This window comes from Heterocephalus glaber, unplaced genomic scaffold, assembly GCF_053883595.1.
Source record: "Heterocephalus glaber isolate CG9 unplaced genomic scaffold, H.glaber_assembly_v1.0 deba00001586, whole genome shotgun sequence".
In the NCBI taxonomy this organism is placed as follows: Eukaryota; Metazoa; Chordata; class Mammalia; order Rodentia; family Bathyergidae; genus Heterocephalus; species Heterocephalus glaber.
In genome coordinates this window covers 14,520,744-14,547,735 of record NW_028258364.1, presented here as the reverse complement: position 1 = coordinate 14,547,735, position 26,992 = coordinate 14,520,744, and the positions used below count along the sequence as shown (strand labels likewise).

Here is a 26,992-nt window from a genome sequence, read left to right as displayed (position 1 = left end):
GGGCTCATGCATGGTTTCTGGGTACTTGGACATGTTTGACATATCAATGTGAGAAATAGTTACTGGGTGTCTATTCAGGGTAAAATGTGTGTTGATCTATAAATGTAGTATTTGTACACTTCTTTATATTTTGATAGAAAATGGTCACACAAGAAATAAGCTGGTTGTGAATAAATTGCTTATCCTATATGCTTCAAGTAAATCTATAAAAATAAACTTTATCTTCTCTTCTTTCTTGTAACATTCTTGCCCACCTTCTAAAGTCCATTGTCATTTTCAGGGAGAGTGGTGACCATGGTGATGATGATGATGATGATGATGATGATGTAAGGCCAAGACAAAAATATATGCAAAAGAAAAAATCCATTTCTGCTTTTTAAATTATTCAAAATTATACTAGGTGGTACTAAGGACACTTATGTTTTATATATAGTTTTCCATTTAGGTTGTTTTTTCATAATGGGAATCAATCATAGTTACTTGTTTTTAATTTGTGAAATGCAAAGTAGTACTATAAAATCATTCAGTTCTCATCTTGCTCTAAAACAATTTAATATCATGCATATGATTATGTGACAATACTTGTTAAAGAAACATGATATGCCAAATTTTATTACCAGATGTATGCCAATTCATGCATACATTCCAAACAAGAAAAAAAAGTCAGTGCATAGTAATTCATATTTGTAAGATTCCTTATTAATAGCAATGATTAAATTTATGTATAGTCCCTTAACTGTGAGCAACGTGAACCTTTAAGAAAACATGCTGTGAAACAAAGTATCATCATATTGTTTTGAGATTCAGGTAATTTTCTTGATAAAATTGCCTTTATCAATTTTGTCCCAGTCTACATTTAAGTTGATGAATCATATTCTGACACACATGAGACAACCACATTCTTTTAAAAGCAGACGGTAATCGTCAATTTCTAATTGAGAACTTGCCAGTCCACTGAAGCAAATGAACGAATGCACTTTTCAAGTGGCAGGTGAAAGTTAAGAAAATAAAGAACATAAAAAGGACTCAGTAAATTCCAGTACCAACCTGGAAGATGGAACCGGTCTATAGATAAATCAAATTTGGAAACCTCAGAAATATGGAAAAATGGATTCTTTTGCCTATTTGTTTGAAACTCCTGGTCAAACAAGATGAAAATCATCTCGTCCCAGGTTCTTACTAATTCCAATTATGAATTTCACTGTCATAAAACTGCATCATAAATTAATTTCCATTTTTCATTATTCAATTAGGTAGCCTATACAACCATAAAAAGATATACTGTCCTATTTAGACATGAAGATCTATAGAAAATCAGCTGTTATTAAATTGTTCTTGCTGCTATCCCTTAAACTGTTGTCTTTCCTGCTGCATTGTTCTTTGTCTTTCTGTAGCACATGGAAATGTCGTTCCTTTTTTAAAATTAATTTATTGGTACATTTTAGGTATACAATATAATAACATTCATCACTGGAAATTTGCACCTTTACATAATCTCTCTTGGTTCTTATTTTTCCCCCTTCCCCTGCCCTCCCTTCAGCCTCTCCATCCCTCCCTATTTACAACGACTTTGTTTCCATTCCTTCATTTCCTCATATTAATTTCATTCCCTTCTATCCTTTCCCTTACCCCTCCCACTTCCCTTCCCAAAGAATTAAAAGAATCATACCACAGTGATATATGTGCACCCATGTTCATAGCAGCACAACTGGTAATAGCTAAAACTTGGAAGCAGCCCAATTGCCCATCAACTGGAGACTAGATAAAGAAAAATTTTTTTCTAAAATGGAGTACTGCTCAGTCATAAAAAATGATAAATTAGAGACATTTATGGTTTGGCAGTATTCCACTGGATTCTTTAGTCAGCACAGGTGGGTCTCATGGAGTGCCTGTGGAAGTGGTATCTTCACTATGACAGGGGAAGGATGAGCTTGATGACAAAGACAAGCATGCTTTTAAATTTAGAGGAGTCATTACCTTTTCCTGATTGTTGCTCAGCATATTCAAAATGGAGAAATTTCATATCTGGTATAGTCAGTAAGAATGTGCAGGGTTGCTGAAGAACCATCATTTCTCCCAGGAATTCCTTAGGATTCCCAAAGCATAATTTACTGATCTTTGTGGTTGTACTGTTTGCACTGCATTGTCACTGTGAGAGTTAACTGATTGTGTCAATTTGGGTAAGAAGCACCCAGGTAAACTGGATCAGCATAGTTACTGAAGACAGACCACCCCGGGTAAGTTTGCTACCTGAATGGAATAAAAGGGAAATGCATAAGGAAGGCTCTCGCTTCTGTTTCTTCAGAAGAGCTCTGGACTTCACCTTCACTTTAAATGTTGGCTCCTGGCATCCAGTGCAGACCCTTGAGCCTCCAGCACAGACTCTGCAGCTGCTGATATAGCCTTCAGCTCTTGACATGGACTCACAGGGGACGATCCAGTGAGCTCCAGACCTTTGGATCTCCAGTGCACAGGCAGACTTTTTGCATTCTTCCGCGCCTGACTCTGTGGGCAGCCATTGTAAGCCAGTCTTGTAAATCCTTATACATTTATATATCTTGTATTAATTCTGTTTCTCTGGTGAGCACTGATACAGTCATATTTACTGTAGTAACATTTTTCTTCAGACTACATTTTGGACTGTTGAGCGAGAGGGCATTCATATTTGCAACTTTAGTACTCATGATTACTGACATCAGCTCAGTGTTTGCACTCCTCTGTATTTTCATAATGAATCATCCCAGGTTTACTAGCTTAAAACAACAATAATTTCATTAACACCTATGATCTCTATGGAAAATCAAAAAGGGCTTGTCTGAGCAGTTCTGGCTTAGAATCTCTGAAAAGTTGTGGCTGCTACAACTCAAACTTTGGGAGCTTGGAGAAGATGAGGGACTCCTTAAGTATTTTTCTTATTCTATGGTGATGTCAGGGCTTTTCTTTGTGGTCTCTCCTCACAAGGACATTTATGATTTTGGCTGCCTTGGGGGTATAGACACAGTGCTTCAAAGGTGAGTCTCCTAGAAAGTAAGACAGAGAAATTCTTTTTCTTTGTTAGCTAGGTTTAGAAATCACTTCCTACACAGCAGCCTGCTCAGACACGAGAAAGAGAACATAGAACCCCCTCATTATGGTAGAGGTGTCAAGATGACGTTAAAGGGTAGCATATGGGATGAGACATACTGTTATGGCTGTGTTTGAAAAATGCAAACTGTCACATTGTTTCATAAATTATTGCTAACTGAAAAGAAGAAGGAAGAACAGGAAAGGTAGAAAGAAGAAAGAAAGGAGAAAATGACCATAATAACAACAGAAAGATTATAGAAATATTATAATAGTAACAAAACTGTGAAACATACAAATATCTATTGTGGGTGCATGCATTTGACTATATGTATATATCAAATCAAAAAATAAAGTATGTGTAGAACATTATAAAAATGTTGAAATTACTGTATTGTTTTAGCAAAATACAAATTTCTTTTTTTGTTTGTTTGTTTTTTTGATACCGGGGATTGAACTCAGGACCTTGTACTTGCAAGGCAGGCGTGGTGCCACTAAGCTAAATCCCCGCCCCCTACAAGTTTCTTAATTATAAAATAAATCCACATATCTTACTCCTGCCATGTTTTCTTTCCATTATTTTTAGTATGGTATTATTTCTTTCTCCTTTAACACTGAATAACAACAATAATAGTATGAATAAAGCAAAAATTGCTATTTTATTTAGAGAACAGAAATAAATTAATGAATAAAGAGCTACATAACCATAAATTTTGGTTGTTCACAGGTTGGCCTTTTTCTACTGAACTAGAGAAGATTTTAGTGATTGAAACTGCATTTATTTATGAACAACAGGTTTTGTGGACTTTGTAATACTTTTTGAGTACTTGAGAAACATCAGAGGGATATAACTAAAAGTAGATAATATGTTCAATAGCACTGATGGTCAGTGGGCTTTTTTTATCATTTTTCTTTTGACCTTTGCATCATATCTTGAAGAGTTTCTTCCCTTGTAGGCTGATAGGCAATTTACTTACATGTAATGTAACTCTTCTACTTGGCCCTGTAATTGTAAACTTCTTTGAATGCTACCTGTGAAGAGCTTCGAGAATGAGTGTGAGTGACAGGTCTGCTGATAATGGAGGTCATGCCACATGGAAAATGATGTGATCCTCCTCTGCAGCACTTGACGTGGCTTCTGCCTGTCAATTGTTCTTCCTGTCTTTATTTCTGAGTATGCAGCCCACTGTATATGAACAGATAATCAACATATGACGTTATGTTGTAAGTATATTCCCTTTCCTGTGCAAGTATATTCAGGCTAGTTAATCAATTTTAAACTGGTGTATTATCTTTTTAAATATAATCAAAAGACATTCCTCTTTTACAGAAATAATATTTAATTTTATTAAAAATCATTTTTCTCCTTCACACGAGATTCATATCCCCTGTATTAATATATGTGATAATGACAAATTTCATTCTAAATCAGTTGTTCTGTCTTAAATTGGAGCTCTGCTTTAGAGTGTATCTTTGTGTCACTGTGTCATTCATAGGGCTGTATTCTCCATGTTGTACCACAATGCTAATGTTGACATCCTGACAAAAGACTTTCTCACTATTTCTCTCTTTACCATCTGTTTTCCAATCAAACTTAACTTTATTCTTGGAAGTTGTCATGTTCTCTTCTGCATCAGCATATTCAAGGAAGTTCTTCCTTTGTTCTGAAAATCTTTTCATCCCCCAATCCCAGTGGTGTCCAAATAACCTTTTTTTTTTCATATTCTAGACACCCCCCTCAACATTATATCCTTTATGAAGACTGGCATCCTGCTTTGTATATTATGTTCCCGTTCTCTGACTTCTTAGAAATTCAAAGGCAGTCCCCCACCTCTTTCTCTGTATACACACACACACACACACACACACACACACACACACACACACCAGTTCTTTAAGCTTAAACAAGACAGAGCTCAAGTTTGCCTCATCATGATTTGATCGTTAGGATCTTACATAGTACCCATTTATGTACTCAACAAACTGAATACATTCTGAACTCTTTGTTAATGTATTTTCCCTGTTCTTAGTTGTATTAACCCTTTGAAAATATGTTCTGTTCTCTGGAAAAGAACAGAAAGAGAGAAACTGAATAAGTACAAATCAAAAGTGAAAAGAAACAGAAGAAGTTAATAATAAAAGGCATGGGACATTTTAAAGCTGAGTTAAATAGGTACGTAGTGTTGTTACCAATATAAATGAAAACAGTCACAATTGAAGGGATTGAAATGAGCGTTCAATTTTTAATAGCTATGCAACTATGTCTTTTCTACAATTCTGTATAAAAATGTTTCAATAACAAAGGAATAGATATCATCTGCTCCAGATAAGCCAAAAGCAATAATTCACATTAATGGAAATAAGTTAAAGCTTAAAAAGTTAATGTATATTGTAACACATTTAATTCATCGTCATAAAATGAATTGAATGAGTCACACATTTTGGCCTGTGTAGTAGCTGTAAAGAGAGTCCTTGACAGTGAAGGCAGCCTGTTCTTGTGGAACATCCTTCCTGCTGAGCTCAAAAATCCACCCTGTTTTCTATCACCATTCCCGGCTCAACTGAACTATTCCATCCGATTTCAAACAGAAGTTTCAAATATTTCCACATATCTTTCCACTTGTTTCTTAACCCACTCCATACCCTCCAAAGTGCTTCCAGAACATTCTTCTAAAATTTAAAATTTATCATCACTCCAAGCTTTAAATCTTTCTGTGACTTCCTATCTCACTCAAGAAAAGGTTGAGTATAATTTGTTGCCTGTCTTATTTATATTCCTTTTTCCATTATGCCTCCCTCTTCTCTCTACACTTTTGATTATTTATAGATGCTTGAAAATGACCTTCTTTCTCACTCCTCTGGGTCTTTATACAGGGTTTTGCTGTCTAGCACGACTTTCTCCCACATTTTATACTTGGTTAAGCACCACTTACGTTCAAACATGCAGTTCAAGTGTCATCTCCGCTCCAGAAACTATCGTAATCCCTTTAACTGAATGAATTTCCCTTTCTTTCTTTAATGTTCCAAAACTTGTCTATTGTATCCGACATTATAGTGCTTTTTGTTCTTATTATCATATTCTGCCCCACCCTACACGTATTTACCAAGGATACGGACATTTTTCTTATTGTTTACATATTCAGAGTACTTAAATCTGGACCCTGAATATCATATACATTACAGAAAATGATCAGATGCCACAGTTTTAACCCAGCTTCTCTAGTTTGCAAATGACACCTACCTATCTGAGGTTTTTCCAGGAGTGAATTAAAATACCCAATCCAATCCAAATAAAAGTTAAACAAGATTTAAAAAAATTTAAAAATTAATTTTATTGGTACATTTTAGGGATACAATAGAATGGGATTCATCATTAGAGATTTGTACTTTTACATAATATATCTTGATTCTTATTTTATCCCCATTCCCCTGCCCTCCTTTCAACCCCTCTAACCCTATTTACAAAGACTGTTACCATTTTTTATTTTCTCATGTTAATCCATTCTCTTCCTTCCTTTCCCCTACTCCTCCCAGTTCCCCTTTCCCTTTGCCCTTTTTCTTCCTATTTCACATTATATATTACACATTTTTTATCCTTACTTACACTTTCAGTTTCTCACACCAGAGAAACTATTCGGTATTTACACAATGCTACTCTTTAGTTTTCTTTGTCCCTTTTTTCTTTATGCCCTCTTGTTTTCCATTTACCTGTAAGTACACATTGGTTGTGTTATCATTTTATAGGAAACAATAATTTTTATCTTACCATATCATTTGATATTTCATACTTGATTTTACATTTGATCCTCTTGTTCCAGAATTCCCAAGCCATTAAGATTTTCTTGTTGCCTATATTTAATTATCTAAAATAGTACAGAGATTTGTAATATAAACTCTTTAAATTAATTTATTTCATATTTACTGACACAGTACACAAAAACAGAAAAGTTGCCACATTAGTGGCATACACTACAATGTCATGAGATGTCTACATGCACATTGCATCATCCTTTAAGCAGTTAAGATAGTATGTATGTCTCCAAACACTTACCACTTCTTTGTAGTAGAAATTTTCAAAATTCTTTCTTTGTGAAGTGTACAACACATATTTTTTATCTCTAGTCACCTACTTGCTACGAGTACCTGAATTTCTTTCCTCAGTTGAGGTATAGCTTAAAACTGACTGACTAATCAGGCTCCTCCAGTTAATGTGCCCAGCTTTTAGTTATCACCATTCAACTCTCATTTTCTTGAGATTTTTTTATTATTCCACCAATTTAAATGTTTTTCACGACTTTTTAGTGCCTAATATATTAGTTGGGGCTCTCAAAGAAAACAAAGGATGCACATGTGTGTGCGTGGGAGTGTGTTTCCATGTGCGCCTGTATTTTTCTGGAGAATAGTGATCAGTATATCTTGTATAATAACACAGAATAATGTTGTCATGATTTAAACCATTTTTTCCTTCCAAAATTCATAGTAAAACTTAACCCCTTGCCATAGCATTGAGAGTTAAGCTGTTGAGAGGTACTTGAGTTGTGAAAGCTCTTCTTTCATGGATGGGAATAGATGTCCTTATAAAGTGCTTTGATGTAGGGAGTTTGCCCCCTTTGCCTTTCTTCTCTTTCTGCTGTATGAGAAGTATAAGAATAGAGCTTCCCTTCCCTCTGGAAGACAAAGCATTCAATGACTTATTTGTGAAGCAGAGATGGAATCCTCACTAAACAACTGAAACTATGAATGCCTTGATTTTGGACTCCCAGCCTGCAGAACTATGAGAAAGAAACTTCTGTTTTTATAAATGACCTTTTCTCAGGGATTTTGTTATGGCAACACAAATGGATGAAGACAGGTATGCATGGCTAGACACACAGATGGATCCCCACTTAGTGTATCAGTTGATGCTCACTAGAGAAACATATTTAATTCAAGACATACAAGCATATAAAAATTTGCAAGATTGGCTTGGCTTATAATGGCTCCCTGCAGAATCTGGTGTGGAAGAGTTCAAAAGGTCTGTCCATGCACTGGAGATTTGAAGGATCCAGTTGAAGGCCTGGAGCTCAGTGTAGTGTCCTATGCAAGTCAATATCAGAAGGCTTATGAGTCTGCAAGGGAAGGCTGAAAGTTCTGTGGTGGAAGCCAGGAGATGATGTCCAAGGTAAAGGTGAAGACTTGAGCTCTCCCAAAGAAACACAAGCAAGCCATTCTTCTTCATGTCCCTTTTATACCATTCTGGTGCCAGTCCTCACTAGGTTGGGTCTTCCACACCCAGAACAATGCTGAGCCAATTTAGTTGGGCATTTCCTACTCAAATTGATACAATCAGTTAACTGTCACACCATTCTTCAACTTACAATTTTTCCTCTTTACAATGATGTAAAAGTGTACTGATACCAATTGTATTTTTCATTGCAATAGAGTATTTAATAAGTTAAATGACTTATTCATCTTTTCATATAAAATAGGGTTTGTATTAGAGGTTTTGCTCACCAACATGCAAAGTAAATGCTCTGAGCACATTTAATGCAAGCGAGGCAAAGCCAAAAGTTTCAGTAGATTAGGTATATTAAGTGATATTGGACTTACGATTTTTTCAGTTTACAATGGATTTGTAAGTCAAGGAGTAAGGGTTCATGCACGCATGCGTGTGTGTGTGTGTGTGTGTGTGTGTCTGTGTGTGTGTGTCTGTGAGTCTGTGTGTGTAGAAAGACAGAGATTATTTTGATTTACAGAACTCTTTTACAAAAATGTGGAGACCCCAGAAAAGATGATGTAGAAGTCATAGGTCCAGAGGAGAGATGCTTAAAGAAGAAATGCTTCTTCCTTAGGGGGCATCAGTCTTTTTTCCTCAAGACATTGAACTGACTAGTTGAAGCTAAATCACATTATAAAGTGCTCCTCAACTTATTGAGATGATGTTGCAGCTTCATAAACTCTTGGTGTATTGGAAGTATTGTGAGTCAAAAATGCGTTTAACTTATCTATCCTACCAAATATCTTTAACAACACAATAGTCCACAGACTAGAGTATCATCATTTCCTCCGTGGGATATGTAGCTGATTGGGAGCTGTAGCTCATTGCTACTGCTCCGAATAACTAGTCAGGAATAAAAACCTCAAAATTCAAAAATCATAATTCCAGGGAGCACCTGTGAGTTCACGGAAGTCAGCCCCAACTTGGCGAAGCCCTGCCCAAATGCGCCGGGCCTGAATGCGCTGAATGCGCCAGGCCTTGTATCGGCCCCTGCCTGGCGCGCCATGGGTCCCTTGTGCCGCAGCCTCTCCGCGCTCCTGCTACTGCTGCAGGTTTCATCGTGGCTCTGCCAGGAGCTGGAGGAGCCCTGCCAGCCCGGCATCGCCGAGAGCTACATGTTTATCGCCCCCCCCCCCTTTGCATCTAGAGAGAGGCCGCGTCCTGGGCAGAGTGAGTTTTGAAGGATGAACAGGTCGACCAAGAACAGTCTACTTTTCTACCAACTCCCGATTCAAAGTGGGCACAGATGGTGTAGCCACAGTCAAACGGCCTCTACAGTTTCCTAAACCAGAGACCAGTTTTTCTGTCCATGCCTGGGACTCCACCTTCAGAAAGTTTTCCACCAAAGTTGTGGTGAAGGCAGAGGGACCCAGTCCTCAGCATCACAACCACCATCGGTGCCGGGACAATCACCACCACCAGGACCCTCACCAGGACATTTCCTCAGGAACCCAGATAGGAGTGATCAAATTTCCCCACTTCCACCATGGTCTCAGAAGGCAGAAGAGAGACTGGGTTATCCCTCCCATCAGCTACTCAGAAAATGAAAATGGCCCATTTCCTAAAAGGCTGGTTCAGATCAAATCCAATAGGGACAAGAAACTAAGGTTTTCTATAGCATCACTGGCCAAGGAGCTGATACACCCCGTTGGTGTGTTTATTATTGAAAGAGAAACAGGATGGCTGATGGTTACAGAGGCTCTGGATAGAGAAAAAATTGCCAACTACACTCTCTTATCTCATGCTGTGTCATCAAATGGGAATGCAGTTGAGGATCCCATGGAGATTGTTATCACAGCGACAGATCAGAATGACAACAGGCCTCCATTCATTAAAGAGGTCTTTGAGGGATCTGTCATGGAAGGTGCTCTTCCAGGAACCTCTGTGATACAGGTCTCAGCCACTGATGCAGATGTACTAACACCTGCAATGCTGAGATCACTTATACCATCCTCAACCAAGAGCCTACATTGCCTCACAGCCAAATGTTTACCATCAATCGGGTCACAGGGGTCATCAGGGTCACCACTGGCTGGACTGAGAGAATTATCCCACATATACCCTGGAGGTTCAGGCTGCTGACTTCAAGGTGAAGGCTTAAGCACAACAGCAGAAGTTATGATCACAGTGACTGACGTCAACGATAATCCTCCCATCTTCAACAGAAACATATATGAGGCTCAGGTTCCTGAGAATGAGGCAGACACTATCATCACTACACTCACGGTGACTGATGATGATGCCCCCAATACCCCAGCATGGCAGGCCCTATACACCATCCTAAATGATCCTGACAAACAATTTATTGTCACCACAGACCCAATATCCAACACCGGCATTTTGAAAATGATTCGTGGGTTGGATTTTGAGGCCAAGCAGCAATACAGTCTACATGTGACAGCAACGAATGTGGTCCCCTTTGAGGTGATTCTCCAGACTTCCACAGCCACTGTCACTGTCGATGTGCTGGTCATCAATGAAGCCCCCATCTTTGTGCCTGCCAAAAAAAAGAGTGGAAGTACTGGAAGACTTTGGGGTAGGCTTAGAAATCACTTCTTACACAGCTCGGGAGCCAGACATGTTTATGCAACAGAAGATTTCATGTCGGATTTGGAGGGACACTGCCAGAGGGTTGAAGATTAATCTGGAGACTGGTGCCATTTCTACTCGGGTTGAGCTGGACAGAGAGGCCTTTGCGCATGTGAAGAACAGCACATACACACCTCTCATCATCGCCACCAACAATGGTTCTCCAATCGCCACTGGGACAAGGACCCTCCTCTTGATCCTCTCCGATGTGAATGACAATGCCCCCATACCAGAACCCTGAAACATGCACTTCTGCCAGAGGGATCCACAGCCTCACATCATAGACATCATTGATCGAGATCTCCCCCTGAAAACACTTGCCCCTTCACAGAAGAACTCACCCACAGGGCGAGTGTTAACTGGACCACTGAGTACAATGACACAGCCCGAGTCTCTCATCTTGAGGTCAAAGAAGACCTTAGAGGTGGGTGACTACAAAATCAATCTCAAGCTCATTGATAACCAAAACAAAGACCAAGTGATCACTTTGGATGACATCGTGTGTGACTGTGAAGGGGCCCTCAACAACTGTATGAGGGCAAATTATGCGGAAGCCATTTTGCAGGTTCCTGCCATTCTCGGGATTCTTGGAGAAATCATTGCTTTGCTGATTCTGATTCTGCTGCTCCTACTGTTTGTTCAGAGGAGAAGGGTGGTCAAAGAGCCCTTACTGCCTCCAGAAGATGACAACTGGGACAATGTTTATTAATATGAAGAGGAAGGAGGTGGAGAAGAAGACCAGGATTTTGACTTGAGCCAGTCTCACAGGGGCCTGGAGGCTTTGCCTGAAGTGACTTGCAATGACATAGCACCAACCCTCCTGACTGTGCCCCAGTATTGTCCCAGCCCTGCCAATCCTGATGAAATTGGGAATTTTATTGATGAAAACCTGAAAGTGGCTGACAGTGACCCCACAGCTCCCCCTTACTGACTCTCTGCTCATGTTCAACTATGAGGGAAGTGGTTCTGAAGCTGCTAGTCTGAGCTCCCTGAACTTCTCAGAGTCAGACAAGGACCAAGACTATGACTACCTGACTGAGTGGGGCAATCGCTTCAAGAAGCTGGTGGACATGTTCTGGTGATATTCAGCTCTCATCCCTGGAGATGAGTCTCTCAGACCAAGATGATTCATGACACAGTTCAGATAGTTATGGTTTTCTCTTCATATCTCTATTTTTTGTGTGTTTTGATTTACTCATTAAATATTTTCCCCCCTTTAATCTTGACATCATAATAAGGTCCCACAGCTCCTGGAATTTTGCTATTTCAAAGAACAATTTCAGCCTGAGAAGTCCCTGCTAGCTGCCAGGCATGGTGGTACATACCTATAATCCTAGCACTCAGAAGGCTGAGGCAGGTGGATCACTGTGAGTTTGAAGCCAGCCTGGGCTACATAGTGAGTTCAAGACCAGCCTGAACTACATAGTAAGACCCTGTCTCAAAAGAAAGTCAATTGTAAAATAAGTTGTTTCTGGTAGCAACTTACAGATTTCCTTAAGGAAGTTTATCTCATGTTTAAAAGGAAGGCCAGAGTCACCTGTTTTTTTATATTTAAAAAAAATTTTTTTTAATTGAGTGCCTCCTTCACCACACCCTAATCATTGCACTGGTGTCCTATGTCCTAATCTCCACTCTTACTCCTGAATTCTATTGCCCTGCCATACATGGGAGTCCTGATACAGAAAATACTCGGCACTTTTAGGGTGACAGGAGTGTGTCTTGGTCTGGCCATGTCTTGACTGGGTATTGTGTACTCCAAATTCTTCTTGGTTTTCCTTTTCAGTTCCTAAGTATTATTAGGTTGAAATGGGCATCAATGCATTTACTTGTTCTGAGTCAGTGTTTGTTATGTGAATGTCATTGTGGGATACTTTGGTTCTATACCAGGAGCCTTGACCAGAAAATATGGTGAATTTTCAAGTGCCACTTAATTTTTCATGTTTACTTATTAATGACACTTAGAATAGTGCCTACAGTGCTACAGCCAAAGACAGAAAAGAAATATGGGCATGGAGGTGGCAGGAGAGCTAGTCATTATTTTGGCCATTTAGCAAATTGATTTTGAGGATGGCTGAGGTGGGGCAGCCTCCTTCCTTGAACATCTGGGAAGAACAGGGGAGTCTTAACTTGTGTTCCCTACCTGGGATCCCCATACCATGGTCTGTACCAAAATCCTAGTGTCTCCAAATGCTTGTTTTTGATGTTGTCTAGAAAAAATGCTGGCCAATCTGGACATAGATGCCTGATTCCAAGTGTGCATAGAAAATACAATATTGAGAATTCCAACGTTTTTTCTTAGGAGAAGAAAGAAAACACTGTTCTAATGGACATTAAAAGAGGGAAAGGAGGAGAAAGGACCTTGATTTTTATCTCTTCTTTTTCTTTACATTCAAAATGCAAGTTTCAACTGTTGATAACCACAGGAAGGAGTTTTTTGAAATTACTTTGCTGTTAACTGGGGGAGGAAAAAAAAATCATGCCTGTAATCAATTGTTGGAATTGTCTTGATTTTTCTGCAGTTTAAAACATATCTAAGATAGCTGGGTGTAGAGAATGTCATTGTGGTTTTGAGTGTAAATGTGTGTGGGTGCTGATAATTTTGTATCTTCTTTGGAAGTGGAAAAGGAAAACAAGTCAAGCAACGAAATTATTTCCAAAGATGTATTTTTATAAATTTTATTAAAGAGTTTTGAAATTTTTTTTTAATTCCAAACAGTTTATACTGATTTATGTACTGCTTTTGCATCATTCTAAAGTAAAAAAAAAATGTGACTCAAACTATACTAAGAAAAGGGTAATTTGCTTTCTTCAAAGTCTATAGACTTAATTATTAATCACACAAAACAAGTAACTTTGCAGTAACCTCAGAATTTGTGTTTGCTAAAAATTGGGTATTATTGCTTAATTAAATTTGTATAAAAGTAACCATCACACTCCAACAATTGATTGATTTTGAAAAGTGTATGTAACAGACAAATTCATGAGGCAAAGATTCTTATTTATATATAAACTCCTTGTAAGACCTTTTTAAAATCAATTAGCTGCTCTTTGGAATTATTAATTATTCACCTACTACAATGCTTCAAGTTGAAATAATTAGGTAAAAAGCTATTAATTATTTTAATGATTATTTTCATAATCTAAAATTTTTGAATTTTATCTTATTATTTATACTGTTTATAACTTCTTACATTTCTGTATAATGTTATCTTGTTTAGTATTTTCATTGGTAGACTTTAACTTACCTCATATTTATATTATGAAACATTTTTTTCCTTGATTTCCTTTTTATCATTCTTTACCACTTGCTAGGTTTTATATATTATTCTAATTTAGAAGTCAGGCTTTATGTAAGAATTGAGTCATTTCACATTTAGCATAGTTTTACTTATTTTCCCTTCTAATTAGCTTTTGTTTATATTTTGATCAAGTTGCTAATTTTGGCCATTTTTCCTATTAATTTGAAGTATCTATATTTATTTCATTAATAGGTTCTTTCTCCTTTTTGTTTCATTATTTTTCCCAGGATATATTTATCCTATTTTCTAAAAGAAAACATAGATATATATTTCTCATACATGCTTTTTTACAGCATTACTCTGTCGCATGTTGCTTCTTTCCATTACAATCGAGGATAATTTAGATCAATTTCCTCTTTTTTTTTGACAAACCTTATCAAATAAAAAGTGTCCTAAATTCTTCTTAAATATAAGACTAGTTTTATTGTTTTCTGTGCAGCAAACATCGTCTTACTAAAAAATAGTCATTCTGAAATTATAGTACATACTCTCCTTATTAAACTGGCCTTAATTATGTACACATTCATTATGCATATGATGAAGTTTATGGTCACCATGGGTTTCTTTGCTCTGTGCTCACTTTCTTGTGGTTCTCTTCTGGTTATTTTATTACTTTACAAATATTCTCCTCAGGTAGTCAAGCTAGTGATATATTTCTTTGTATATACACAATTTATTTTTCCTAGCCAAGTGGATGATATCACTGTTGTGAACTGAATTCAATGGAAATCTCTTTTATTTCAGTATCTATAAACATTATTTGTAGCTTCTATATCCCATTGTTAATGAAGAGAAACTTTTTTTTTACCTATGTAGGAGTCTTTAGAACTATCTTTAAATTTCAGAATTTCTCAAAATTTGTCTTACTCTCACAATTCTCTCCCATAATAATAATTGTTATTTGCATATTCACTTCATTAGTTATTTCAATAATTTTTTTCTTTTTTTGTATGCACAATCTCCTGGATTCATCTGGCATTTCTCTTTTTTTCCTCCATAATTCTCATGTCTTTGGATTTTTTTCCTACTCTTTGCTTCTAGTTATTGCTTCTCCCTGATACTGAATGACTACAATTTAGGCTCAATTGTAACAATTCTCCACTAAATTGTTTAATGGAAATATCACATTTTTACATATACTTACATAAAGATGCATATATATAGTATATGTGTAAATTGTATTTTTCTCTTAGTATTTTCATATGAGAAACATTATAAATTTTATGATTCAATTAATATAGATATTTTTAAAATTTTTTGATGGAGAGTTGCATAAAATTCCATGACTTACATATACACTGTACCTCAATATGCTGGCATATTTATTTAGGATAGTAATTGTTTCTCAATGTAGATTTGTTTTTTAAATAGGAAAATGCCTGTTAGGTAAAGTTCTGAAATGGGTTGAAAATAGGTCAAAGATTTTTGCTGAACACAGTATTAGGAATTAAAACTGTACATTTCAGCAGTTATGTGAAAATGTCCTCCTTATTACCTTTATACTGGCTAAAAAGCAGATCATATCAAACTGGTCAATTTTCACACATGGATACAATGCAAATAACATCTTCTAATAAACGAAAAGATAAAGATGAGAATTAGATGTTTTGCTTGGGACAATGATAGAGGCTCAGAAAATTAATCTCAGAAATGATCTCATCTTATTAAAAACCTTGTGCACTGCAAAAGAAACCACCAACAGAGATAAGAGAAAATCTACAATATGGGAAAAAAAATTTAGCAGCTGTATCTCAGACAAAGGACTACTATCTAGAATATATAAAGAATTGAAAAAAATCAGAATCCTCAAATTCAAAGACCCAATTCAAAAATGGGAATCTGAAATGAACAGACATTTCTCAGACAAAGACAGAAAAGCAGCAAACAAATATATGGAAAAATGTTCAACATCATTCGTCATTCGAGAGATGCAGATGAAAACAACCCTGAGATTCCACCTCACCCCACAAAGAATGGCTGCTATCAAGAAATCAACAAATAACAAATGCTGGCAGGGGTATGGGGAGAAAGGAACCCTTCTCCATTGTTGGTGGGAGTGCAGACTGGTGCAATCACTGCGGAAATCAGTACGCAGATACCTCAAAGAACTAGGACTAGAGGTTCCATTTGACCCAGCTATTCCCCTGCTGGGTATCTTCCCAAAAGAATTAAAAGAATCATACCACAGTGATATATGTGCACCCATGTTCATAGTGGCACAGTTTGTAATAGCTAAATCTTGGAAGCAGCCCAAGTGCCCATCAACTGGAAACTGGATAAAGAAAATGTAGTGTTTTTTTTTATATAAAATGGAGTACTATTCAGCCATAAAGAACAAAAAACTAGAGTCATTTATAGGTAAATGGATGCGTATTGAGGCCATAGTCTTAAGTGAAATAAATAGGACATGTGTAAATACCGAATAGTTTCTCTAGTATGAGAAACTGATAGTGTAAACAAGGGTTAAAATGATTCAAATGAATAATTGATAATTTAAAATAGGAAAAAGGTCCAAGATGAAGGAGTGAAGGGAGGGGAAGGGGAAAGGAAAAGAGGGAAAGGAAAAACTATGAGAAAAGAAAAAAAAATGGAATCAAAGTCTATGTAAATAGGGAAGGATGGAGGGAGTGAAGGGCACACAGGTAATGGGGAAAAAAATAAGAACCAAGATATTTCATGTACAGGTACAAACACCCAATGATAAATGTAAATGAATTGTATACCTAAAATGTACCAATAAAAGAACTAAAAAAAAACAAGACAAAAAAGGAATGAAACGAAGGAAGTGTTAATGAGTATCAAAGTTCATTCTTTGGAATCATGATTGAAATCCCAAGTAGTATAAAATCAAGATATAGGGAGGAAAATAAAATTTTATCCAATGACTGGATTAATATACTCTTGAAAGAAACTACTAAATATTTAGAAATTGCGAATTCTGCTTTCTTTCCTGTTCTTAAAGTGGTCAGTTGCAGATATAATGCAAATGAGTGCACGTAATCACAGACTTAAGTGTTTAATTTTATGTTCAATTTTATCAAGGCATAATTTTTATTAAATTTGATCATAGTGTCAAAATAAAAAGAGAGGAAAAAAAGGTAGGCACTGTTAAGAGAATAGCCTACATTAAAATTTTCAGTTCATTTGTTCGTAATATAATTATTGTGATATTTTTCCTTTAATGGACTCAAACAAGATCTTTGCAAAGAGAAAAAAAGTATCAGGGCATCTTGCTATGACATGAAACTAGTCTTTGCAGTTTTCTATTTGAATTCAATCTCAATTGGACTAAAATAAGTCTTTTGTAAAGACAATTTTATGGGTTGAAGAATAAATCTACATTTTGGATTCAATTCAGTTGAAGATAATTTGCATTTCAATTTTAGTCCAATATGACTTCATTGAAGTTTATATCCATATGTTTACATGCTGATGTCAAGCATCTATAATCCCTTGTACTAAAAGTAATCCAGTTTTATTTAATTATAGTATTAATGCAGTAATACAAATTGAAATAAAATATATGTCATCATAATTGAAACTTACTCTAATGATAATTATAATCATCTCTGGGTGCGAATGTGAGTGTAAATTAAAAAATGAGTGAAATTTTCTAAAACAACAGAGGTATAGCTGTACAATTCATACCTACGGCCATTAGTCAGATCTTGCTGCCTAGCAATTTTCTCATCTCTTGCAAGCTAACAATGTTTTCACATTAGTAAGGGGTTAAAAAAACTAAAAAGCACAATATTATTTCATTACCTGTGAAAAATGTTAACAATATAAAATTTAATATGTACAAATAAAGATTTATGGCAACATAACTACACTTGCCTAAATATTTTCTATGGATACTGTTGTACTATGAGCACAGATTTGCCTACTAAAAACAGAAATTGTATAGCATGCATGCCCCAAAACATTTATTATCCTATCCTTTACATAAAGTTTGCTGACTTTTATGTTACAACATACAAAACTCACATTTTTACAACTTGAATTCTACTTAATATATAGCTTTCATTTGAATATCTACTGCTAGTTATTAATCCTGTCTTTGAATTCTCTCTTTTTCTGAATGTGAAATTTGAGATGACTAAAGGACAAAGTATATGTATACCAAATACAAATTTTCAAATCCAATTTGAATATCAAGCTGGTGTGGTAGTGCTGTAACCTCAGCACTCTATCAGCCTGAGATAGGAAGCTCAAAAGTTTAAGCCCAGGCAGGAAAATTTAGCAATTCAGAAAAGTCTGTTTAAAGGAGAGAGAGAGAGAGAGAAGAAAAAAACAGAAATCAAGCTACAATTTTCTTTTAATAGCTTTTAAACATCCATTATAACTTGTGACAGTAATAGACATCTGAATAAAAATGCTGGAAGTGTATAAGAACATGGCATTTAAAAAAATTTGAAACAGGTAAATTGGTCTCTTTACTTAGATTGTAATATAATATATTCCTAAATTGTATCTCTTCTATTATAAAGACAAGTTTTCCAAAATGGATGAAATGAAATTATGTGTCTTTAAATCTGTACAGAATTTAAGATACATTAGAGACTGTATTTAGATGGAAGTCATTTAATAATCATGGTTCAGCATATTTAACCTTAAAGTGAAGCAACAAATATTATTAATTGAATATCTGGAATTCAGGATCTACAATAATGTATCAAATTATGAACTTTTAATGAAGAGATCATTTGAATCTAGACTATACCATTTATAAACAAAATTAATTTTGATATATTATTTATAATTACAAATTTTGTTCCTTATCTCTTAAATTAAGTACATACTATCTACTAATAAAGTCTATTGTAACAAAATAATGTAGAAAAGTACTTGTCAAAAAAAGGTTCTCAATAAAGTTGGGGATCTTTTTTTCTATTCCAAAAAAGAGTGACATCAATACTTCATTTTATAGCGTGCATCCAATTTTTACCTGTCATTTCATATAAACATTTCCACTATTTTCTTTATTCAATTATATCAAACTGAATTGAGACTTAATATCTTATTAACTGTAAATAAGATTTTATGACACAAATTAATAATGTAAACATAACATTAAGATTCTTATGAGTGAAGAAATTATTAATCATAATATCCTAAATTTGGAAGGATCCTTAGAGAACAAGCATCTTCTATCTTTTTTTTATGGATTAAAAATCAAAGATAAACTGATCTTTCCCAAATAGTTTTCTTATATCTTTGTTATCTATATATGAATTTTGTTCTATGTAGGTATATCTTTTAGTTTGTGCTATAGAAAGGAAATTTTAAAATTAACTTGGATGACTACAATAAAGTTCAAAAAAGGACACAGAATTTTTAGGAGTTTTAAAAATCTTTAAGTAATGAAATGAAATTGTTATTAATAAAATGATAGGTTTCCCTAGCAAGTAAAATTTTCTTTTAGTCTAATAAATTAAGTTATTTACTTAGACTTGAAAGAAGCAGAGTTAAATCTTTGCTGATATGTTATAGTATATTTGATATAAAAATAAGGTAAACATGGCCTCTATATATTAGCCCCAAGTTTTCTTGGGCAGGCTGGGACATATAACTCAAAAGCCCATATTAAAATTTTAACATTAATTACTGAAAGAAGTGGTTTTTAGCTTTCTCTTTTTTCCATACCCCAGAAAGTGCATGGAACACATGTTAAGACAAGACCTGGGGCCGTGGAAGACCCTACACAATGCTGTACTTCACAGTTTTCTGACCCAGAAACACTCCAATCCTTCTACTAAGGGACATCACAGTATCACCTTCCCGTAATAAAATGCTTTTACATGTAAATGACATTCTTATTTTTAAAATACTGACAACTAATTAAATGTAAATATTGTCAGAGTTCACATTGTTTTCTGTGAATGAAAATCTCTCAGGAAAATCACTCAAGTTGATTCTCAAGTAAAAGAAGAAAAATCGGTTCAGATGCTACTAGTTTAAGTGGAACCAACAAGGCATCAAAGAAGAAATATAAATAAATAGTTTTTTAAATAGTTTTAAAGAAATATTGCTTTTTAGTTTAAGGAGATAGAGAAACATCCCATAGTATAATTTCTTGTACAATCATCAAGCCTTAACCTGTGACACTAGAGAAAAATAAAACTGAAAAATCCCATGATGATAGTGTCAGAAAAAGGGAAGCAATCTCTTTCCTAGACCCCTACATAAGCCTACATATATATATATTTTTTTTGCCTGTATATTTTTTAGAATGACGAAGAAGCTATGTTAATCAGATTTTTGTTCAGGTAGAAGTAACCTGAGAAAATAACCTCTTGGAGGAAAGGTTTCTTTTGGCTCCCAGTTTCAGGCGGTTCAGTGCATTGCCACCTGAGCCTGCAGAGAAATCGCGGCAGAGCGGGTGTGATGGAGCAAGGCTGCTAACTTCAGGACCACCAGGAGGCAGAAAGAAGGAAAGGAGCCAAGAACAAGACTGAGTTTCCAAGGTCGTGCCCCGTGATCACCCCCTACACTTAGGTTCTAGCTCCTAAATTTCCACTACGACCCAATCATGCCATCAAATGAGGATCTCATTCATCAATGGATCCAGTGATGAAGTTACAGCCCTCCTGGTCCATTCTCCTTCCTAAAGCCTACCCTCTAAAAAATTAGACATTTGAGGGACATTTTAGATTGAAGCCAAACCATGAAAGACAGAAAAAGACTTCATATAAATTCCTTCTTGTTCCTTAAGTCCCATAACACACGTCAGCTTCCTCAGAGATTTTCCTTGATTTATTTTCTCATCCATTAATTGTTTCTTTCCTGTTTCCTCTTGATTATAGCAGTTATGAAAACCACGTAACTTATTTCACACTTTCCTCTCTTAGTAATTCTTAATTTTAATAAAGTTAATAAGTATGCCTGTTACCACTTAATACTTCTGACATATTTCAGTTCCTCTGTCACAAAGTACACTGTTTTACTTGTTCTTTCTTTCCTTCTTTTAGTATATAGATTAACAAACTAATTTACTTCATTTTTCTTTTTCTTCAAAATTAATTTTAGTTTTACACATTAAAATTGTTCTGCATAAAAATGCAATTATCAGACAATTGGGAAAGCACAATGTCCATTATAATGAGGTGGCTGATTAGGAATCACATTGGAGCACCTAAATCTTTTAAGAAAATTAAACTGAAAAAGAAATTACAATGTTGGATTGATTCTGGCTTTCAGGAAAGACTTTTGTACCAAGCTAACAGTCAATATGGATTATGATACAAAAGGAACAATAAATTGAAGTAAATAATATATTTAACTAAAACCATGGGCAAGGGATAATGTGACTTAAGAGAGGAATTGAATCACTAGCTAGAAAATTTTATAAACAAGAATATAAAGAATAAATTTTTCCTCATGTATTATCACAGCTGTCTTTTGACAAGTCTTCCTGACTCAATTATTTAAAACTTCTTCATCTTTCCTTTGAAAATTAATTTTTCAAAAAGTAGATTATAAAATTTTCCTTCTTGGGAGTCTTTTTGACTCAACATTATTTAGAGACTAAAAGTGAATTAAAACTTTATAGTCTGGCTTTCTGGTTTTAACTTGTTATTATATCTCTTAATCCTTAAGACAGAATTTGAAAATGCTCTTTCTCTGTACTTCATTGGGGAAGAACTTCAATCCCCCTCTGGAAGTGCACAACTCACTTAGTTTATTTTGTTTTCAAGGTATCTGTTATGTGAAGAATATATAGATATTTATAGCTTTAAAAGCATAAATTCAGTTTTCAGTTACAAATATCGTTCATGTAAAAAATTAACATTTACCAAAATGAAAACATTCTTGGAAATGGTAATATTTCAGTTTTGTTGACTTGTTACAAAGTAATCAAGTACTTATATAGAAAATACTTAATTGAAAATTTTAATATTAACATACTCTTATTTTTAAAATTCATTTTAATATTTTTTCACTGGTTTGTGGTATAGCTGTCCATGTTTTAAATGCTGCCCTTAGGATTTCAAATCTCATACTGCTTTCATGAGAAAAATAGACTTTACCATAGAGATATTTTTTAAGATTGAAATATGTATATCTCTGCAACTTGAAAATGTCCTTTATCATATAAAAAAGAGAGGTGCTCCGGGATCTGATGATATTTGCATTTGATTCCACTAACAATCTCATTTTTCACTGCTGCAAGTAAAGCACAGAATCTTCCCATCACTGTGATTCATTGACAGAGACCTGCTTAACCACATCTTTGTATTAATAATTTTTGTTACGCTTTATATCTTAGTGATTTTAAGAGGTCAACATTCATCATTCTGTAGTTTTTTTGAGCACCATTTCTCTGAGAAAAGCTAAAAGTGGAATTGATTTGTCAACTTGAAGACATGAGCACACTGCTAATGTGTAATTGGTCATGCCTTTCTCTCTTTATTTGCATTTACCTCTCAGTGTTTTCTTCTGTGCAATAGACAGTTTTGCTGCAAATTTTTTTCGTGTGTGCCATATATATTTCCAGTTCACCATGGATGTTGACAGGTTAGACAGCAGAGAAAGGAAAATAGTTGAGGTTTGAAGATGTTTGGAAATCCTTGTAAGAGAGAAATTGTTCAAGGAATTAAATTTAAACTGAAAGAATAACTAAAGATAATGCTGTTGAATACTTGAGAACTAAGAATTTGGAACAGGTATGAGGTGTTTAGTGTGTGATTATAGATGTATTGAAACCCGGTAAGCGCCTAGGGGTAAAGGTAAACAGTAGGGGTACAGAAGGTTCCTTAAAAAGGGACAGAGTTACAGAGAAGCATTGTGTTCCATTGGGTAAGAGCTTCCCAACCGACTGTGCCTGCCATTACCCAGGGTTATGGTTTTAAAACTCCTTCTGATTTGGGGGTTTTGACTGGGACTTGAGTTTCTGCCAAGCTTTTGGATCATACCAAGCTTGCTGCCCCCGAGTGAACCCAGAGATGACTGTCCAAGAGAGGCTACCTTTGCCCCACTGATGGTGGTTTGGGTCAGCAAAGGCAGAGGTAGAAACACTGGACAGTGATCGGTGTTCTGTACTGATGCCTGCCCAGGAGATAGGATTGTGGAGGAGGGCAGCTGGGGAGTCTTCAGGGGAGTTTGTGCTCAGAGTTTCATATTCAGGAAAAATGGGAGATTTGGGCCTGGGATTTACCTCAGTGGTTTTGCCGCCTGCTGCGCAAGTGCAAGGACCCGAGTTTGATCCCTGGTACCAAGAAAAATAAAATAAAATAAAAGTAACAATACTAACCAACAAAACAAAACAAACAAACAAAAAAACAATACAGGAGGTTTGTTTGATTCTGAAGAGTGGAATTGAAACAGTAAGTAGAATCAGAATTCATGAAGGTTATTTTAGAGATTTAGCGGCAACTTACAGTTTGACTTTAAATGGCACTGATTTAAAGAAGCTGGATATTGCAGGAAAGGCAAATATGGAAAACAGCAGTGCCCAAAGTATTCCAATCAAACCAAATGAAACAGATTATGATCCTAGAAAAAAAATCAGAAGGCATACCAGTATTTAATGAGTGGAAAATCATGTGATTAGAAAGCAACTCAGAGACCAACTGTGCCTGGTGGTAAACAAATGCCAAGCTGAAATTTTGGAGCAACTAGCAAAGATAATCCCTTTTGCCATAGCATTTCTTAGTTACTAAATTAATTATTTAAGGATTCACTCAGTATTGGAATTTATCTCACAGCTAGTCATAGACACAACAAAATCTAGTATCAGTAGAAAACCGGAGAAAGGTAAATTCAGATCACTGTGATAAATTATTTTTTAAAAACTTTATTAAGTGTATGTAAAAGCAAATCAAATGAAAATCATACTAGATGGCCTTTCCTATACAAATCATTCATGTTGCAATTTTAGTGGAGCCACCCTAGCTTTCATATATATTAGATGAGGGTTTCTTGCTTTGTATACAATTAATATCTTTTCAATTTTTTCCTAATTGATAATTCTATGAAGCTAATGCTTTAAGTGAAACTTGTACACTCTTTGGGTCCTTCTCATTCTATTGCACTTAACTGATTTCCACCTATGCACAGTACCAATATAGAAACATTTCTGAGTCAAACATATTACCCTCACATTCTGAATTCTACAGAACTTTGCATGCTCACAAAATATGTCATATGGTGTTAATTATTGGTATACAATAAAATAAGTGCTGAAATTATCCCCAAGGGTCACTGTGTTATCTAAATCATTCAGTGGTGCCCATCTCAACATTTCTTCTCTTTCACTCTCCTGTCCTGCTAATCTGTTTATTATTCTCCAAACTAATTCAGATCTTCCACTTCTTCACTTGTAAAGTTATTTTAAGAAAAATTGAACTCTTGCTTTTCTTTAATTTTTGTTCTCTTTTTTAGTACTGGGGATTGAACCTAAGACCTCATATAAAGTAGGCAAAGACTATATCCCTGAACTCCATCCCCACCCTGTATCTATTTATCTATTTATTTAGACAGAGTCTCACTGAGCCACGCAGGATGGGCTAGGAATTGCAATGTTCCTGCCAAGTAGCTGTGACTCCAGCCATGTGGCACCATGCCTGGCTCACCTCCTGTCTTAAATCTAAATATCTTGGTTTCACTAAAAATATTTTGTTCCCTGGTCTAGTTATCTGTTCATTTATTTGATTTTCTATTTTTCTTTGCCTACTTAAATGTACTTGCTATGTGCTTTGCTCCCTCAAATTTAGGCATTGAATTCCTAACACCTGGTACTTCAGAATGTGACTGTGTTTAGAGTTAAGTTCTACAAAGAAGTAATTAATTTACAATAAGGTCCTAGGAGTAGGCTCTAATCTGATTGCTGTAATGAGAAAAACAGGAAATTAAGAAGTAGATAACACAGACCCAGGGCCAACTGTGTGACACAGACAGAAGAGAACCTGGAGGGGGCTTCAGAAGAAACCAAACCTGGAAACACCTTGTTCTTAGATTTCTAACCTCCGGAACTGTGAGAAAACAGAACAAAATTGGGTTGTTCAAAGCCACATAGCCTGGAAATTTGGCAACCCTAGCAAATTTATATACGCCATTCATCAGTGCAAAAAAGTGTTTTGTAAAATTTATAATTTTTAAGAATATCTTCTGCTCTACTCAGGGATCCTTTAGTTAATGAAGCTGCCTAGAGATTCAAAGGGATAGAAAGGTAGCAAAGAATATAATCTATTGTATTGTAAATTATGATGTAGTTTTCCAACCTTGCAATAGAAGCTAATGGGCCTAAATTTTAGTCCACATCTAGGTGAATGTTCCGATTAGAAGAATGTAAAGTATACAGATGAATTGCCAAGCATTATTGTATATCTACCAAATAAAATTATAGACATAATGTAGTAGTAAAATAATGTTTTAGTACATTTACAAGAAAAATTAAACTTTTAAATGAAATTTAGTATGTAAGGGTTGAATTATATTTGAAAGCAATTTAAACATAACTTTGGAGGAGTGAAATATTTTTAATTCTTTAGAGATGTGAATTGAAGGATTTTTTATTTTTAGCTATGATAGAAGTGTTGGGGTATATGTATTTAGAACAGGATTTATTGACCTTGTTTCATATTTATCCACACACATACTGAATACATGACACTATTATAATTCTAACAATGAATCTAAATATTCCAATGACTAATATCTGCTACAATAAACTACTGCTATTTTTCCTTTTACTAACTTGGATGCTTGTTAATTACCTCAGCTGTATTGAGAGGAAAGTATTGTCCATAATCAAAAATTGACCGTTTGGAGCTTGACGGGAGACAGTTTTTGTTTTTGCTGCTTTTCTGTTTGTTTTTATTTGTTTTGTCTGTGTTTTCACAGAAAGGTAGAGAAGATGCCTTTCAACTGTGAATATTTTAACTTTTTTCTATTCAACTACAATGCTCATGACAACTTCAGAAAAATTCAAAGCAAATGCTTCTAATCAATATTTGTGATGCTTGGAAACAAACTTTTGAGCAAATTTATCACAGGGAAATGACAAAACTCTGGCCTGAGTTGTGCTAATTATTTAGAATTAAACATTTTAGTGAATCAAATTTGTATTGTCTTTAATAGTAAAAATTACAATACAAATTCTGATAAAGATATATGTTCTGCCTCCATTGTTTATTTTCTTTTTCTTTTTCTTCCTGAGGTTTGAACCCAGGACCTTGGGCATACTAGGTAAACACCTCCAGCCTTTTAATGATGATTAGTGAGAGGTTTGTCCTTTTTTCCTTTTAGTTTAGTGTACTGAGGCTTGAACCCAGGGCCTCATACATGCCAAGCAAATGTGTTATCACTGAGCTACACCCCCAGCCCACATTCCTCTACTTTTATATCAGAACACTTCAATTTTTAAAATTCAAAAAACTTACCACATAAAGAGGAATATTAGTCATGATTTAAATTTATTACAAAATTATCTTACAAAATTTTTATTTATGTTGGTCTTAAAATTTATGAAATATAGATTTCAGAGGTAATCCAACATGTTAGCTGTGATTAGTTTTCTAATCATACTTTCTAAAAAAATTATATTTTAGATGAAATATATATTTTCTCAAAAGATAAACATCCTATTATAGAAAATACATCACTAAGATTCTTATTTTGGCTCAAGAATTGCTCAGTGGTGGACTGCTCATCAAAAATATGCCAGCCCTGGGTTCAATCGCCAGTACTGACAAAAAAAGTTACATATTGTCTTCATATTGTTTGTTAATATACTCCCAAATAAGTCTTAATCTATGTTTATGCCTCTTTAAATGATTACTTG

General features: G+C 35.2%; 1 pseudogene; it reads left to right on the top strand.

Annotated features, from left to right (window-relative positions):
• Window positions 1–9,324: 9,324 nt before the first annotated feature.
• On the top strand, window positions 9,325–11,991 carry LOC101698018 (cadherin-1 pseudogene; annotated as a pseudogene).
• The last annotated feature ends 15,001 nt before the right edge of the window (window positions 11,992–26,992 follow it).